Source organism: Boleophthalmus pectinirostris, unplaced genomic scaffold, assembly GCF_026225935.1.
Source record: "Boleophthalmus pectinirostris isolate CB_2022bp ecotype Guang Dong unplaced genomic scaffold, ASM2622593v1 HiC_scaffold_21, whole genome shotgun sequence".
NCBI classification, from domain to species: domain Eukaryota; kingdom Metazoa; phylum Chordata; class Actinopteri; order Gobiiformes; family Gobiidae; genus Boleophthalmus; species Boleophthalmus pectinirostris.
In genome coordinates this window covers 8,842,372-8,859,236 of record NW_026571175.1, presented here as the reverse complement: position 1 = coordinate 8,859,236, position 16,865 = coordinate 8,842,372, and the positions used below count along the sequence as shown (strand labels likewise).

The 16,865-nt window shown below is 38.3% G+C and overlaps 1 protein-coding gene across 1 annotated transcript in view; it reads left to right on the top strand.

The window, feature by feature from the left end:
• Window positions 1–16,865, top strand: part of ext1b (exostosin glycosyltransferase 1b) — a 353,934-nt gene that overhangs the window by 241,802 nt on the left and 95,267 nt on the right. The window lies entirely within an intron of this gene.

Here is a 16,865-nt window from a genome sequence, read left to right as displayed (position 1 = left end):
GTAAAGGTGTGTGCGATGTGTACGGACCGAGAGTGGATGCGTGAAAGGGTAATGTCGGGAAGGGCATCAGGTGTAATAGCTGCTGAAATGAAGAGGAAGAGATGCTTATTTACATACTCAAAGTTGTGTTTAGAGTGATCTGTGCATGTTTGAGTTTTTCGTTTAATTCACACATGTTTGACTAATCCATTATTATTAGTCTGTCTACATCTCCAGAACTCTCTTCCACCTTGTGATGTCATGAAGCGGTAGTTTTCAAGTTAACAGCTCCACTTTACCTTTAGTTCAGTTGAGGTTGGCAATTCCTGGGTTGAAATCATCCAAATGATTCTGGTGAAGGTGTATGGAGTCTAAAAACACAGGGGATCTCTTCCTGTATCAACACATGACATCACAAGGTGGTGTTTTATGTTTGAAAGAAGAAATCACTGTTTTGATGAGGAAACAACATTATAACATATCAGAAAATGGCGTAATATTGGCCATTTAACTTGTAAAACACCATTTTGGCACAAATTTTAAAAAAAATTATGCCTACTTCAAATGCGTAGTCGTGATTTGGTCTTGAGTCAGAATTGAGTCACTATTTTTAGGAACTTGAGACTTGACTTGATAAAATAGACTAAAACTTGGGACTCTACTTGGACTTGAAGGTCAGTGACTTTGGACTTGACTCAGACTTGAGGCCTGTGACTTGAGAAGACTCGATGCTTCTCCTAAAAAAATGAATGTTTTACAAAATACTTTTCTTTTTTCAGTTGATACATGCAGTGCTTAATTTTACAGGAACAAACTTTAACATGTCCCTCCCATTTCTCTGTTTGTTACTTTGGATATAACTGAAGTACTGTGATGTGGTATCATCAAATGTACTACAGTAATCTACAGTACAATACAGTAATCTACAGTACAATACAGTAATATACAGTACAATACAGCACAGTAAAGCAGAGGAACTACAGAGAACTACATGACAAAATAACAGTTATTTAGCACTTTTAAATCTGAGTTCTTTCTATTATGACCGTAATGATTCACACTAAGATTTTGTCAAGACATTTTAATAGGAAAAAGAAAATAGCATTTCTACAACTCTTAAATACTCATAACTTTTTAAGTACAATTTAGTTTAAGGCTACATTTCTATGATGACAGTCTGAACAGAAGACGCAAAAGTGGCTTGCGTCTTCACTTTTTATTCTACATTTAGACAAGTGTTTTCGGGAGGAAATCTGCGTGCATATGGTGTCGCAAAAGTGTGTGGAATTTGATTGGGTATGCATGCTAGGCGGCTAAGTGGTGATGTATGTGACATAAACGCGTGACATGTAACGTAAACAATCAGATCTGACCAGAGTTTTGCATCTTGGACAGTGTAGACAGAAACACTACGGCGGAGTGTATTCGACTTTTCCACTCTGGAGGATGGTTTCACATTTTTTCGTTTTTAAGCTGTCACCGTCTAAACAAAGGCACTTCTGATAAAATATTATGTCGTTTTTACCTGCAAGCGTTCTTGTGTAAACAGGCCCTAAAATTCACGTAAAGACTTGAAATGACTTGAAGCTCAAAGCAGACGACTTGGACTTGACTTGGACTTATGGGCCAGTGATTCGAGACTCAACTTGGACTTGCTTGCATTTGACTTGGGCCTTGACTCGAACTTAAGGTCAAAGACTTGAGAATTACTTGAGACTTGCAAAACAACGACTTGGTCCCACCTCTGGCATACAGTGTCTTTAATTTTAAGGTCGCCTCCTCTGCATTTGACCCGTCCTTCAGTGCCCCAGAAGGAGATCTTGAGCTAGTTCCGGTCAGGATTTTCTAGCTGTAAAATGTTCCTAGTGTGGGTTTGTTTACATGCCCTTGTCGGAAGAAGGACTTGACCCGAAACGTCATATTGTGGTGGGAGCTTCAAAGAACTGCAGTGCGGAACTCCTTTTTCTTATCCTCTAATGTCGTCTCATAAAAATATCTAAAAAGCTCAATCAGTTAATTCATATAGGAGTTATCAGCATGTTTTTTTCATGAGGGGTGGGCGATATTAACAGAAACGCAATCCGATAGAAATGTGCTAGAAGATGCCTTTATTAGTTGAGTCACTACATCCCCTGCAAACTGACAACACAATTTCATATGGTTCCTTTTTAGAAGAAGAGATGCCGTCATCGAATCTATGGAGAGAAATTAAATCTTACAACAAGAATGCAGTTAAAATCCCAAGAGATCCCAATCTTTGACAAAGCATAATCTGAGTTGGCGAAGGGAATAATTACCCAGAATGCAAATTTTTAAAACTTTCAATACCACCTCTCAATATTTAGCTGGAAATGTTACAAAAGCTATTTCCCTCCATTCTTATTCTTAGGATTTTCTTAGACGCAGAGCTCCCATTCAAACAGTGTTATTGTCCACCCACATGCCCAAGAGACTCACAGTTAGAACGGAGCACAAAAGAGCCATAGAAAAATGCTTCGAAATAGAAAATGATACAGAAAGATCGGTTTAAAATTTATGAGAAAAAACATCTTTGAAAATTTGTCCCTTGGCTCTTGTGAGTTGTGATGCGTCTTACAAAAGTATGTATTGTTCATTTGTCTTGTATTTTATTGCAAAGTTGTGCACACTTTGAGATCTTTGAACCTTTACGAAACTGGTGGAATAAAATAGCATCTTATTGTTATCATAGCTGAAGTCTTCTCTCTGTTGTATTCAGCGCTTGCCAGTGTAAAAGCAGTGCATTATGGGTCAGAGCGTCCACCCACACACATCTCTCGGCCTTGGTAATCGTACCTGCAGCTGTTTGTTAAATGGTAAAAACCTTCTTGAGGAAAACGCCTCCACGAATGCCCCATATTTGTGTAATTCAATCAAATGTCACGGACCAACTGTGAAACTAAACTCTGGCTCCTTTTCAGCTCTCCTCGTCCACACCCTCCCTTCATCGTGTTTCAGTTTTGTCAGATTAATGCTTTGCAGGGGGGGTTTCTATATGTATCTCTTTTGGCGGAATGTTCAGCGGTGACACAATGAGCATATTAGCAAGCGCAGATGTGATGTGCAAGTGCGAAGATAATCTAAAAACTCAAAATGGATTTACCGTATTTTGCGGATTATAAGTGGCTCCGGAGTATAAATCGCACCAGCCACTAAATGCATGATGAAGTTGTACTCTTTGGGGGAAATTTATTTTATAAAATCAGAGACCAGGAACCAACATTTCATCTTGAAAGGTAAGTTATAGTAATAACAATAGAACAGAGAACAACAGACTGTTAACGTCACATATGAACAGTTCTTCAGATAATTATAGCATAAACAACAGAACAGAGCACATTTACCAAACTCTCCATCTCACTCCAAATCACTAAATCCATTGAATTCTTCATCCTCGGTGTCACTTCTGAGCAACTGTGCGATCTCCAGATGTAAATGGAGAGCCACTTCCTCTTCTGCGTAGCTGTCGTCAAACTCAGCATCAGTTCCAGTAAGAATTATTCCGGCCTTTCTGAATCTCAACAAGATGGTTTCAGTTGTCTTTATGTTTGTTTAAATTTTAAATTTTCAGTGTTACAGAAGTAACGGTGCGATCGACTGACATGATACAGGCAGGACAGAGGCTCTTTCTGCAGGAGACATGTGCAATAGAGCGAAGTGACAGTGGTACAGGAGTAATAGTAGCAGCAGATACTGACACCAAGCCTAGAGCGCCCTCTTGTGTCTATCAGTGTGAAAATTTTAATATATAAGTCGCAGTGGAGTATAAGCCGCAGGACCACCCAAACCATATTTTAAAAATGTGAAATACGGTAAACAACACATTTTCAGGAGCTTGTGATCAATAAAAGTTTCTGTGGTCCTGTTTCGGTGTTTGATTTTCAACAAAAAGGTGAGAGTGAAAACTATTGGCTTGTCACAGTAATTTTATATGAGCACACAAATCATCTCACCTGTTGTAGCTCCAGCTCAGTCAGCTCTTTTGGTCAGATAGTGTTAAAATATCAGATTAACAAAGCTTCAGACAGAGTAGTCCCTTCAGTTAGCTTCACACCCCAAGGGAATATTCACGACACCGACTGCGAAGTATCAGTTGTGCTTACTTTGTGCCTTGTAACCTGAACCAACGCAGATTTAGTTTCAACCTTGAATTTTGCATTTACATACATTAATTTCAAAATCTAAAACCTCAGTTATATTTTTTGGCATGGTGCATTGGCCTTGCTTGTGTTTTTCCTTAGTCTAATTCTATCCTTGGTTTATTCCCAAATGGAGGTAAAGATGGGAAAACGTATTGCTTTTCTTATCATTCTAATGAGACGGAATGTGGACCAAACTATTGTAAATTCCCCATGAGTGTAAATTATTTAACATCCAATCCCACCTTGAAAATTCTGGATCTCAGAATCTCTTTGGAAGCGAAGCAAGATCTGCTGTTGTGCAAATGTCTTTAGACTAACAAAGAATCCAATGAGAAGCCACAAAAATTTTATACATTGAAAAAAAAAAAAACATTGAAAAATAAATGTAATATGTTTAGACGAAGCCCTTCTTATCTTTAAAAACTATCCCTCAACTATCTGGTTGATTTGACAGTTTATTTTTTTACATATAAGGAGCCACACTTACGCCTATCTTGGGTGATCATAGCTTAGTGCCCACTGATTCTAAGGTTGGCAGTTCGAATCCCGCTCTCGACGTAAACATCACCCACGTAATCCACCTTGCTCGCAGTGTTTACGTACATTGGTGTGCGAGTGGGAAAAGCGCTTTATAAAACCGTGACTATGACCATTTACCATCCAAAATTGTTACTTAAAAAATGTAATAGAATTTATAAAGATAAATTGGCCTTGTTTAGATCTTGCGTTTTCTTATCTTCTCTCCATCTACTTCCTGGTTGATCGACTTTTATGACTCACTCCATACTGCTTTATAGTACCAATACCCAACACAGACCACTTCAATTCAAATTCAACCCCATAAAGCTCCTCTCTGCCTATGTAACACGCATACGCTCCTCTTCTCGCCTCTTGACACAGTTATAGTTCTGGAGCAGGATCTGCACCATGACAGAGCAGATGGTCTATTAGCTTCAGGACATCTCTGCGCTCATATGTTTCCATGGAGACGGGCCCTGATTAAACACAACATAAACCACCGCCTGGTCACATTCATGTCGCTTACAGATCACATCAAACAGAGGCAACGTACAGATCGTCCAGACTGCTCTCCGATAGCACAGGACAGCCGTCAATCTTCAGCACGTGCATTACGTCAGAGCAGTGTTCTGTACTTTTAGAACTGCTATATAACTGGAACGTGTAGGGCTGTTTATGTCCATTTGAAGAAGCAAAATGGGGCAGTTACAACAGAAGATCTGACATCAAATCAAATAGGCTTTAGATCAGGGGTCTCCAACCTTTTTTCTCCAGTGAGCTACCTTTACAAAACAAAAATGCCAGAGATCTACCAATTTCAGCAGTCGCAAAGAAGCTGACTAAATATAAGAGCCACGGTGAGCCTTAGATGGGGAATACTTAGATGCTTATAAAACATAAACCATTATCCATTTATCGGTGTCCCAAGTTACGCATCAAAATGATACATTTACAGTGGTGAGTAATCCAATTTTACTTATTATCCACGATGCCTAAAATTCAGAAGTCCCTGCTTTAGAACCCCTGCTTTAGATTAGTTTTGACCACTAGGGCTGGGTATCATTCAGAAGTTGTCAATACGATACATACCGCGATACATAGGTCACGATACGATACATATCTCGATCCAGTGAGCTTACAATTCGATACGATTCAATACGATATATTTCAAATCGATTCAATACAGTTTAGTAAAAAATAAAATAAATCATGGCTGTGATACTGAAGTGTTTGTTAAACCACTTCTTGTGCAAAGTAAAAATAAAACAGCAATTTTACTCATCAAAGCAACAAAATGTCAAGTGTGTTGCATGAACGAGTTTCCTTCCTCTAAACAAGCAACAAAACTGTAGCTCTCTAACAAAATAATTTAGTAAAAGATACCAAAAAAATACTCATGGCGATATATCGATACAGCAGCTCATGATATCGATACTGTATCATCAGATTAGACAATACGATATATCGATATTTCAATATTTTTGCACACTCCTATTGACCACTGTTATTATTTAGATTCAGTATAAGATCCAGTATTTGCAGTTTAATCTTGACATTCACACATGGAAAAACAACTACTCTACTACAAGGCTTAGGTAACTACTGTAGTATTGATACTTTGTAGTGACATCATGCTGGGTGTTCTACATGCTTGTCTATGGCAGAATGTTGTGGTGGTACAATGCATGTAACAAACACTGCCAAAAAGTTTTAGAAAAACTCATTACAAAATGCAAAATAGATTTACGTTTTCAGGAGCCTGTGGTCAATACGAGCGTTCATGGTCCTTTTTAGGAGATTGATTTTCAACAAAAAGGTGAGAGTGACTAACTGAAAAACTGATTATGTGTGGGAAACAGTTCACCTGTTGTAAATCAGCATTTTCTGTTCAAATTGTGCTAAAACAAAGCTCAAATTTAAGTCTAACTTGAATAACAGAGCTTCAGACAGAGCAGTGCCTTCTGTTAGCAGAGAATCAATACAGTAACCTTTAAGAGACCTCTGCATGGGTCAAATGCAGAGGTCAAATTCCCTACAGAGTCCATAAAACCTACCCTTATCAGTCGAGATCATCATTCATTCTCAGTATTGCAGTTATACATTTCTTTTAAAACCACTTCTCATCTTTTCCGTTTTTGTCATTTTACCTTTTATCGCGTTACAGATGGCAGCCGCTCAGTCTAATTCCGTTTAATTGCCGTTTACAGAGAGTGAAGATTCAGCGAGGCTTTATGTAACACCTTCAACAAGTTCTTACATTTTTTCTTTAACAAAGGTTTTGCTCAAAAAGTCTAAATTGGCTCCCAGCCTAGTTTAGTCTCCCTCTTCCTCCCTCTGCTCTTCAAATTGTCTTCTGGTTGGAGATATTATTCTTTTTCGAGTGAAAGAGGGATTTGGAGTCTCGTGCGAATTATTTTTTTTGTCTGGGAAACGGTTCACAACATCTCCAATAGTTTTTCCTCTGTACCTCGGACAGACAGAAGATCCCCTCGTGCACAAAGCTTATTAGTTTGGGCTGTCATCCTCCTCTTCACCAGTTCCACATTGGAGCAGACTCGCGCAGTTTTCAGTGATTTCTCAGACTTAACACATTATGGGCCGTCCCAAAATAGGCATTATCTCCGACAGTGGTCTTTATTTACCGTTACAGCGGAGAGTTAAGCCCGCTGGTCCACTTTCAACTCAAAGTGAAGCTGTTAATGGTCTTATTATAATAGATTTTCTTTTAACACTTGGAGGAGTTAGTAAGAATAGTAATGCAGAAAGGCCTATGGAATGTTATCATGTTGTATCCTCATCAAAAATTACTCAGAGTTGTGTTTTTTTTATTCACACATGTTTAACACACAAACCCTGCACATTTCGCGTTCGTCTCTCAAATTGAAAATACTCTGTTACACATTGTGATGTCACCCCACTCCATACAAATTTACTACCCTGTACATCAAAAAATCTTACTTTTTACTTTACTAATTTGTTGGAGACGTGTGGAGACACTTTTTTAAATATTCCACCCAGTCCTTGTATTTGCAGAGGTCGCTGGTGCTAGGCTAGTGCATGTCAATGGCCACAGTTAGCCTGTCACTAGAAACAGTCTTACCCACTCCACCCGAAAGCACACGAAGCAAATCTATTATAATGCCAGACTGTCTATGTGAATGTCTTTATCAATAGAATAATTTTAGAAGTAAAATCAACCTTGCAATTGAAGGACTTCTGTCTGAGCAGCAAGTTGTACTTCCTCATAAAAAGCTTGACAGCGTCGGACTGATATATAAGAAAATAGTCCCTCAACATGCGACGATTGATGCGATTCAAGGTTAGTTTTATTTCAAACATAATTCTGTCAACACATACATTCACATCGACAGTCTGGTGTAATAATAGATTTGCTTCGGGTGTTTTGTGGAGTGGGTAAGACTGTTTTTAGTGGCAGGCTAACTATGGCCATTGACATGCACTAGCCTAGCACCAGCGACCTCTGCAAATACAAGGACTGGGTGGAATATTTTAAAAAGTGTCTCCACACGTCTCCAACACTCTGGCTCACTAGGAAATGAGGCCCTATGTCCAAAATTCCTGACTGTCCCTTTAAAGGTTCGAAATTATACCAAATTGACTCTTGTGAGATTTAAGCCATGTTATAATGCTACTTCTTCAAAAACATACCAGGAGTTTTGTTTCATTCACACAGGTTTGAGGAGTCCTGTTTTATTATTAGTCTGTTTATATCTCCAAAGCTCAAAATGCTCTCTTCCACCTTGCGATGTCATGAAGTGGTAGTTTTCAAGTTTCAAGTTTAACAGCTCCTTTTACCTTTTTGTTTTGTAGAGATTGTCAATTCCAGGGCTAGAATTATCCAAATGATTCTAGTAAAGATGTATGGAGTTTAAAAACATACTGGAGCACTTCCTATACCACCACTTACAAGGTGGAACAGAGTGTTTTCTGTCTGAGAGAGGACAACAGCCTAAACATGAAGGGTTTTGTGTGTTAGAAATGTGCAATTGAAACAAAACAACTCCAGGTATGTTTTTAAAGGGGAAACAACATTATAACATAGATCAGAAAATAGCATAAAATGAGCCCTAATTAACATTCATTAAAAAATCTGAGCTTGAATCTGTTTTACTGGGGTGCACTGGGTCGATATAATGAGCTTCATATATGGAGATCTGTAATATAATTCATGACATATGCTGAATTCATTCACTTTTGCACCTAATTCAAATCTGTACTGACATGTGCCTGGGTTCATTTGGGATTTGAGATCTAAAATCGCTGACCATCTAAAGATACAGGACTACGGTTTTCCAGTACCTTTAACATTCTGCTGAGTCTGGAAGTATCTGTATCTGTGACACGTCTGCAAGAATCTCATGTGAACGCGTCTATATCCATTTAAATGTGTCTTTTAAGGAAATCCCCTGTGGTTAGATATGTTGGGGCACATCCGTAAATTTAAAAATACTGTATTATGCAAGTTTTTTTTTGCGTTCTACAATATTATAACGCTGTTCCCTCATCAAAACATGCCTCAAGTGGTTTTAGACGTCACCCATGCGTGTTTTAGTGTTTTTGTGATCTCTCCTGGGGCCTAGTCAAACCCTCCTTACGGTGAGCTGTAAGATTCTACTGTTCTACTCTACGTCATCTATGTTCCCACATGACATTTCTCCATAAATATACAAAACCATGCTAGAAAACTGTGCACCGTAACTTGATAAATCTGATGTGATGTACAGTAGTAGTTTCATTAGTGGAGTGCACCCTCATTGTGTTGTGATAGCGCTCTGAAGGGGGAGTGACTTAACATGGGAAGCAAAGCTAGGGGGACTCCCTAGAGAATCCATGTTTCATTCGTTCATTAGTTTTTCAAAATAAAACCAAAAACAAGAAAATGAAAAAAACAACAATTTTCTTCATTGTTTGTCTCCAAAAACAAACTGGACTTTTACACTGCATACGGACTGAACCAGGACTGAACCAGGACTGAACCAGGACTGAACCAGACTGAACCAGGACTGAAACTGGGACTGAAACTGGGACTGAAACTGGGACTGAGACCAGAACTGACGAGTTTAGACCTGGTTCAGTCCTGGTTCAGTCCTGGTTTAGACCTGGTTTAGTCTTGGTGTAGTCCTGGTTTAGTCCTGGTGTAGTCTTGTTTTAGTCCTGTTTCAGTCCTGGTCCATTCCTGGTTCAGTCCGTATGCGGTGCAAAAGTCCGGCGTTGCAGTTTAAGTCACAGAAACGGGAAACAACCGCTCTGTTTTTTTCCATTATTCATTTAAACACAAAATCGAAAACTGAAAAACGAATCGTTATCTGTTATCTGTTATCTTTTTTTTTTTTTTCATTTTGGTTTTGGAGACAAATAATTAAGAAAATTGTTGAGGTTTTTTTTCTTATTTTTGGGTTTATTTTGAAAAACAAACAAATGATACACACATTTCAGATTGTCAAAAAGAAAAGCGGATCTTATAAAACATGTTAATACTTTTTTTTTTAACTTTTTTTTTTTTTTTTTTTGGCAAATATAGCATTTATAGAAGGTAACATGGTGATCTAAATATGTCATGTGTTAGCAGTTAATACCCTATAGAAGTCAAATACCCCCTAGTTAATAACAAATAACATGTCATTTTAACAATACATATTCTAAAAACATCTTGGTTTCCTTCTCAATCATGATTTGCCTGATGTAATCTTTCTAAAGTAATTTTAGGAAAGGGATGTCCTTCCTATCTTTCTGTACTAACCTCTGTCTTCAAATCCAACTGGGACCTGTTCTCTATCAGTCCATTATTCAGTGGAATCTCTCTCTCCTATGCCTCCCCCTCTCTCTTTGCGTCTTTCCTTCTGTCTCCCTCTCTGTTTCTCTCTCCCTCTGTCCCATTTTCTCTCTCCCCCTCTATCTCTCTCTCCTCTCCCACAATGTTGTTGAAGACCGCAGTTCCCACAAGCCCCGGGGCACAGCTGTAGTCCGCGCTTGTCTTTCTCTGACCTCTCGGTGCGGTGCTGCTGAGCAGATGTTGCCTGTACACACGAGGCCATGGGCGGGTGCAGGGCTCATATGTGGCTGATGTGGGTGTGATGGGAGAACTCTAGGGGGCGCTGTGGGGGAGCAGAGGAGGGGGGCAGAGTTCACTTTGCAGTTTGTTTTCACACATTTGCACTTAGGCAATGGAACGGCAACTAGAGTTACAACGGCTTATACTACAAACATCCTTCTCTCTGCGCACAGATAAAGAGGGTGATACGTTGTGATGGAGGACGTATTGTGCCTGTTGGGTGTTTTGTATTCAACTGTTGCATACATACGTAGATCATGATTTTTAACCATTGTTCATTGTAAACTGGAATATTGATCTAAAATGGCTTAACTGATACTTTGAAGCTGATGACATCAACATTCCCAAGGTGTGTGATGATAACTGGAGCCACTGGGATTAGAATTTAGTCTGAGCTTTGTTCAAACAGGATCTGACTATAAAGAAGTAGGGCTGGGTACCGAAACACGATTCCAAGTAGGAGCCAACCGAAAAGGTCCGGTAAGTACTGGTACCGAAAAACTAACGTTCATTCGGTGCCAACTGTCAGTTCCTTGGCTTTACATGTCCGTGTCAGTGAGCCGATAGATACACCGCTCTGATTTAACAGCAGCACAGGCCAAATCTACCAAAATCCTCTTCCATGGTTTCAGAAAAAGCGTAGTTCTCAAATGTAGTGTAGTAAATATATCTAACGTGGAGCTCGTGTGCGTAAAGATGCAGTCAAACAGATCATATGAAGCACACTCCTCGTCAGTCTTGGTAAAAGCGTAATTCCCAAATGCAGTGTATAGTGTAGTATAAGCAGTGTAAAGCGTAAAGATGTATCCAAATGAGACTGCGTAACGTTCTTCATAATCCTACTCCATCCAGGTAACCATACTGTAAAAAAGTAAAGTTATTTATCAAAACAAAAAGCACATGCTCTGACCGCTCATTTTAGTATAAAGTTCCATATGTGGCAAAAACAAAAATGAAACTTACACGTGTATGTGTCCGTGTGAGGATCAGCTGTGCGCTCTAGTCCATTTGCATGCACATTTGTTTATAACTTTGTATAACCTAGTACTATGTTTTAAAATATTAATGAAGATAGTTACACATTTACATTTGAAAAAATTAGGCACATTCAGGAACCATATCGAAAAGTAGGTATCATTAAAGTACTGGTATAGAACAAAATCTGTACCCAGCCCTATAAAGAACTGACTCAGCTGGAGATACATCCAGAGAGCTGATTCTACTCTTAAACAAGTTAGTCTTTTTCACCTTTTTGTTGAGAATCAAACACTTAAACGGGACCTTGAACTCTCCTATTGATCACAGGCTCCTGAAAAGGTACTATTTAAATCCATTTTGTATTTTTTTCCTTGAATTTTCAGACAATCCAAAGACGTTTTTGACATTTACTAATGTGTGCATTGTGTCACCATGGTAACTGATGAATATCCCACCATAGAAACTCATGCAAAGTATCAATAGAAACAGGTCCAATGACTTCCTGTTCAAAACTGCTCAGTGGTATTTCACTGTAACAAGCTAAGATTTTTATTTACATGTTTTTAGTCTTGAAAAACATGTGACATTTTAAAATCAGATATTTTACAGCACAAGTCTTAAAAATTCAGTAGATTTTCCAATGAGTAAGTTTAAGTTATTGTATTTATGCATACCTATTTGTTGTAGGGGGTAATCCTTTGTCAAATTCTACAATACCGATTCACTTTTGAAGACCACAGTGATTCCCACATTTGCCAGACAGACAGCTCCCACCCTGTTTAAACTTGAGCTCCTGAGGCCCCCTCCTCTAAGACTTAATCCTCCTTTTGTCCAAGCGGGTGGAGATCACAATGACCTTTGAACCTTGCTCTGACCCCGCCCTTGAGTCATATGAGACCAAGTTAGTCCCGGAAAAAGTGAATCATGTGACCAGAGCCTCGGGCATGGCTTGTTTGGGTGGCAAAATTATACTATACAGTCTATGATATCCTATAATTGTAACTAATTTCATTTTGTGGGGATATGATTGTGATTGAACATTTGAAATCGCAATATTTATCTAAGACGACCACCATAGTTTCCATGTTTGAAAAATGTGGTTCATCACAACGAAGAGCCGTGAAGCTGTTTTTACCTCCGATGGATAGCTGCAGATCACTCTAGGGAGCAGCAGATTCTTTTCAATCGTACCCAAATTACTACAAAACACCACCGAATCTTACATGTATCTCTATTAAGAAAATACAAACAAATAACTACAAAGCAGTGGATGAAAATGGGGGATGATCGGCGATATGGCGTCTCGAAAATAAGCAATTAAAGACAGCTCAAACATGTACGAATCACTCCAAATATAACTTCAGAGTAAATGAGAAAGGGAAACAAATATAACATTGTTAAAAGCTCCGAGAAGTTGATTTTACAGAGTAGGTTTGCAATTTATCAAGAGTAATATGCTGACTGCGTAAAAAGAACTAAGGATTCTGGTCATTGCAGTTCTTTGGTATTTCCTTACAATTATACAAGTCTAATATGATGCAGTGTCTGTTTAAAAACTAATAGCATTTTGGCCTGAGTAAAATTTGACTTGATTCTCTTCTAAATGTCAGCAGCTGCTTCTGCTTTGTCTGTGGTGACTCAGGGTTTAATTAGATGTGGTACAGTCTGTGTTGTACAGATTGGTAAACAGAAAGAACTATGACGACATGGATTCTGCTTTTCAAACTATGATGGAGCACATGTATAATACTTAAGTGCAGAGTAGCTCTAGAAATGTGGATCAGTTCATTTTATTTTGTTGAAAGAAAAATATACCGAGCTCATGTCTGTCACACTTCAAAGTAAAAGTCTTAAGTGATATTTTCGTGGTAATTTTAGGTGATATCTTGAGGAGTTCTGGCCTTTCAAAACATATACTGGTTTTTTAATTGTTAATTGCTATGGCAATGGTGCAAGAACTTCCTCTTCCTCTTTTTCAATTTATATTGGGATTTTCTAAAAAAAAAAAAAAAAGTGTTATACATTTTAGTAGTAGTAGTAGCAGAAGTAGTAGCAGAGGTAGCAGTCGTAGTGGTAGTAGTTGTCATAGTCGTAGTAGTCGTAGTAGTAGTAACAGCAGTAGTAGTAGTCATAGTAATAGTAGTAGTTGAAGTTGTCGTCATAATAGTAATAGTAGTTGTAGTAGTCATACTGGTAGTAGTAGTAGTAGTAGTAGTAGTAGTAGTAGTAGTAGTAGTCATAGTAGTAGTAGTAGGCATAGTAGTCTTAGTAGTTGTTGTAGTAGTAGTCGCAGTAGTAGCAGAGGTAGCAGGAGTAGTGGTAGTAGTAGTAGCTGAGGTTGTAGTAGTGGTAGTAATATTAGTAGCGAAGGTAGTAGTAGTAGTAGCAGGGGTAGTAGTAGTCATAGTAATAGTCGTAGTAGTCGTGGTCATAGTAATAGTTATACTAGTAGTAGTAGTGGTAGTCGTAGTAATAGTAGTAGTAGTGGTCATAATAGTAGCAGAGGGAACAGTAGTAGTTATTAGTAGTAGTAATAACAGTATTTGTAGTAATAATAGTAGTAGCAGTAGTTTGTGTTATGCATCGATCCAGCTTTTCATTTCCAATACCGATTCGATACTATAGCTTTATATCTACCAATACCCGATGTAGAGACTGAGAACAGCATTTTATTTTCTTCAAACAAAAACAAAATCACACTCCAAATGCATTATGGAACTGTTATTTGTGTCTCAAGTAACCACAGAACATCTTCGTATAAATAAAAATTAAAACGTGAGGAGTCTTTCTAGGCCAAATACCATTAGTAAATTGTCATATTACATCGAATGATACGTCCAACCAGGATGAATCATCTGAATCGATATCTGGAAACCGAAATCCGATACAGCAGATTTTTCAATATCGGCGCAGATATCAGACTCCAGTATCGTATCGGCGCATCAGTAGTTCAAAAGAGCCGATTCATTCATCAACATTTCATCAACATTTCACCATCCAGTTACAAATTCCAGTGCATACAACAGGCATGTTCCAGCAGACCCCCTGTTCCCCCAGATCTACGTTCTTGGTTAGGCTCTGAATGAGAATCAGGACCTCCAGCTGACTTGTATCCATGATTAATGACAGCACTGGGTTCACTTTGGGCACGTAATGACTGGGGTTTGAGCAGCTGAAGACCATATCAATATTTGACATGTCTTTTGAATGTGTTTGCATAATGGATTCGGTGCTCTCAATTGAATCATAATTTCATCATAGCGAGCGATTCTCCTCTCCTCATTATTGGTGTCCTCTGCGCTTGGTCCACTCGGTTACTGAGCTCTTGTTTCTAAAAAGTTTGGACAGAGGAAAATTTAAAGCTTCTCAGATTTGAATGTTTTGCAAATCGAGGAATTATATGAAAACATTTTACCACGGATGGAGCCAGCAGCAGCCTGGGAAAAGCATCTTGGCACTACATCTTTGGCTGGGTATTTTGGTGCAGTGACAAAGTTTGTTCTATTTGAAAATTCAGAGATATCTTTTGTTCAACCTCTGATGTCATTTTAAAAATAGTTAAATTGGTACCAATCGGGCAAATTATTTCACAATATGACAGTTTCTGCTAATTGACAGGAAGTGGTCATTTATTCCAGTTGTACTTGTTATTATATGTCAATAAATAAAAGAACGATTGGCAGCATAGTGTCTCACAGCAAGAAGGTCTTATTCATACTTTGCAGCGGATGTCATCAACATTCCCTGGGGATGTGAAGCTAACTGGAAGCACTGCTTTGGTAGAAGCTCTGTTACTCTCAGAGCTCTGTTACTCTGTTACTCATTGTTATTTATATGTCAATAAATTACGCTTGTGGGTAAAAACAACAAAATATTTTATTGGAAGTATCTTTCATTTAGATGGTGATGTGTTTTTGGGGCTTAAAAACACACAAATCTGAAGGCACCCTCCAGAGTGCCGTAAAGTTCGTTTCCGTTTACACTACCCAAGACGCAAAACTCAGGTCAGATCACATCACGTACGTGTTTACGTCATACATACAGTTCACAGAAACAAACATGTCGGATCATTTCTGTGCATTGGACCTTCAGGCTGCTCTGGCAACTCTAATAAACTTACAGGAGGAATCCCAACAAATGTACAGAATATGCAGAGATACGATTAGTGAACAGAGAAGGATCTGCAATTACCTGGAGAGCCAGTCGATGGTGGGACAACTTTGTGGAAGGAGTAGCTGATGAAAATGTGTGGGGAGAAAACTTCCATATGTCCAAAGACGCCCTTGTTGCTTTAAGTACAAACATACCCAATCAAATTCCACACACTTTTGCGTCACTGTATGCACACAGATTTCCTCCCAAATAAGCGCGGAATAAAACGTGAAGATGCAACACCACTTTTGCTTCTTCTGTTCAGACCGTCATCATATAAATGTAGCCTTAATCTAAGCTTTATTTTCTGACCAGAAATCAAAAATACAAAATGGATTCAAGCAACACATTTTTTGGAGTAATCGGTTGATTGACTGTGATCAATTTGAGCATTCATGGTCGATTTCAAATTGAATCGATACAGTTCCATAAAAAATAAAGGCTAAATCGAGGCTGTGATTCTAAAAGTCTTTGTTAAACCACTTCTTGTGCACAGTTCATATGAAACACAAACATTTTAATCATCAAAACTGAAAATGTCAAATGTGTCACATAAACGAGTTTCTTTTCACTGAACAAGCAACAAAACTGTAGCTGTAACAAAATAATTTTGTAAAATGTAACAAAAAATACTCTAGGTGATATATTGATACAGCAGCCCATGATCTCGATACTGTATCATCACATTAAACTATATGATATATTGCTAATTCTATATTTTTGCACAGCCCTAAATTCTATTCTATTCTATTACATTATATTATATTATATTATATTTTGTATTGTATTGTGATCTGTGAGCTACTGTGTCCAAATTCCCTTGTGGATCAATAAAGTTCGTCTCAGTCTAAGTCTTAACAGCACAAATCAGCTCATCTGTTGTGGTTCCAGCCAAGTCAGTTCTTTCTGTTCAGATTGGGTTAAAACAAAGCTCAGATTCAAGTGTAACTTGAGTAAAACAGCTTCAGACAGATGAGTGTCTACAGATAGCGTCACATCCAATA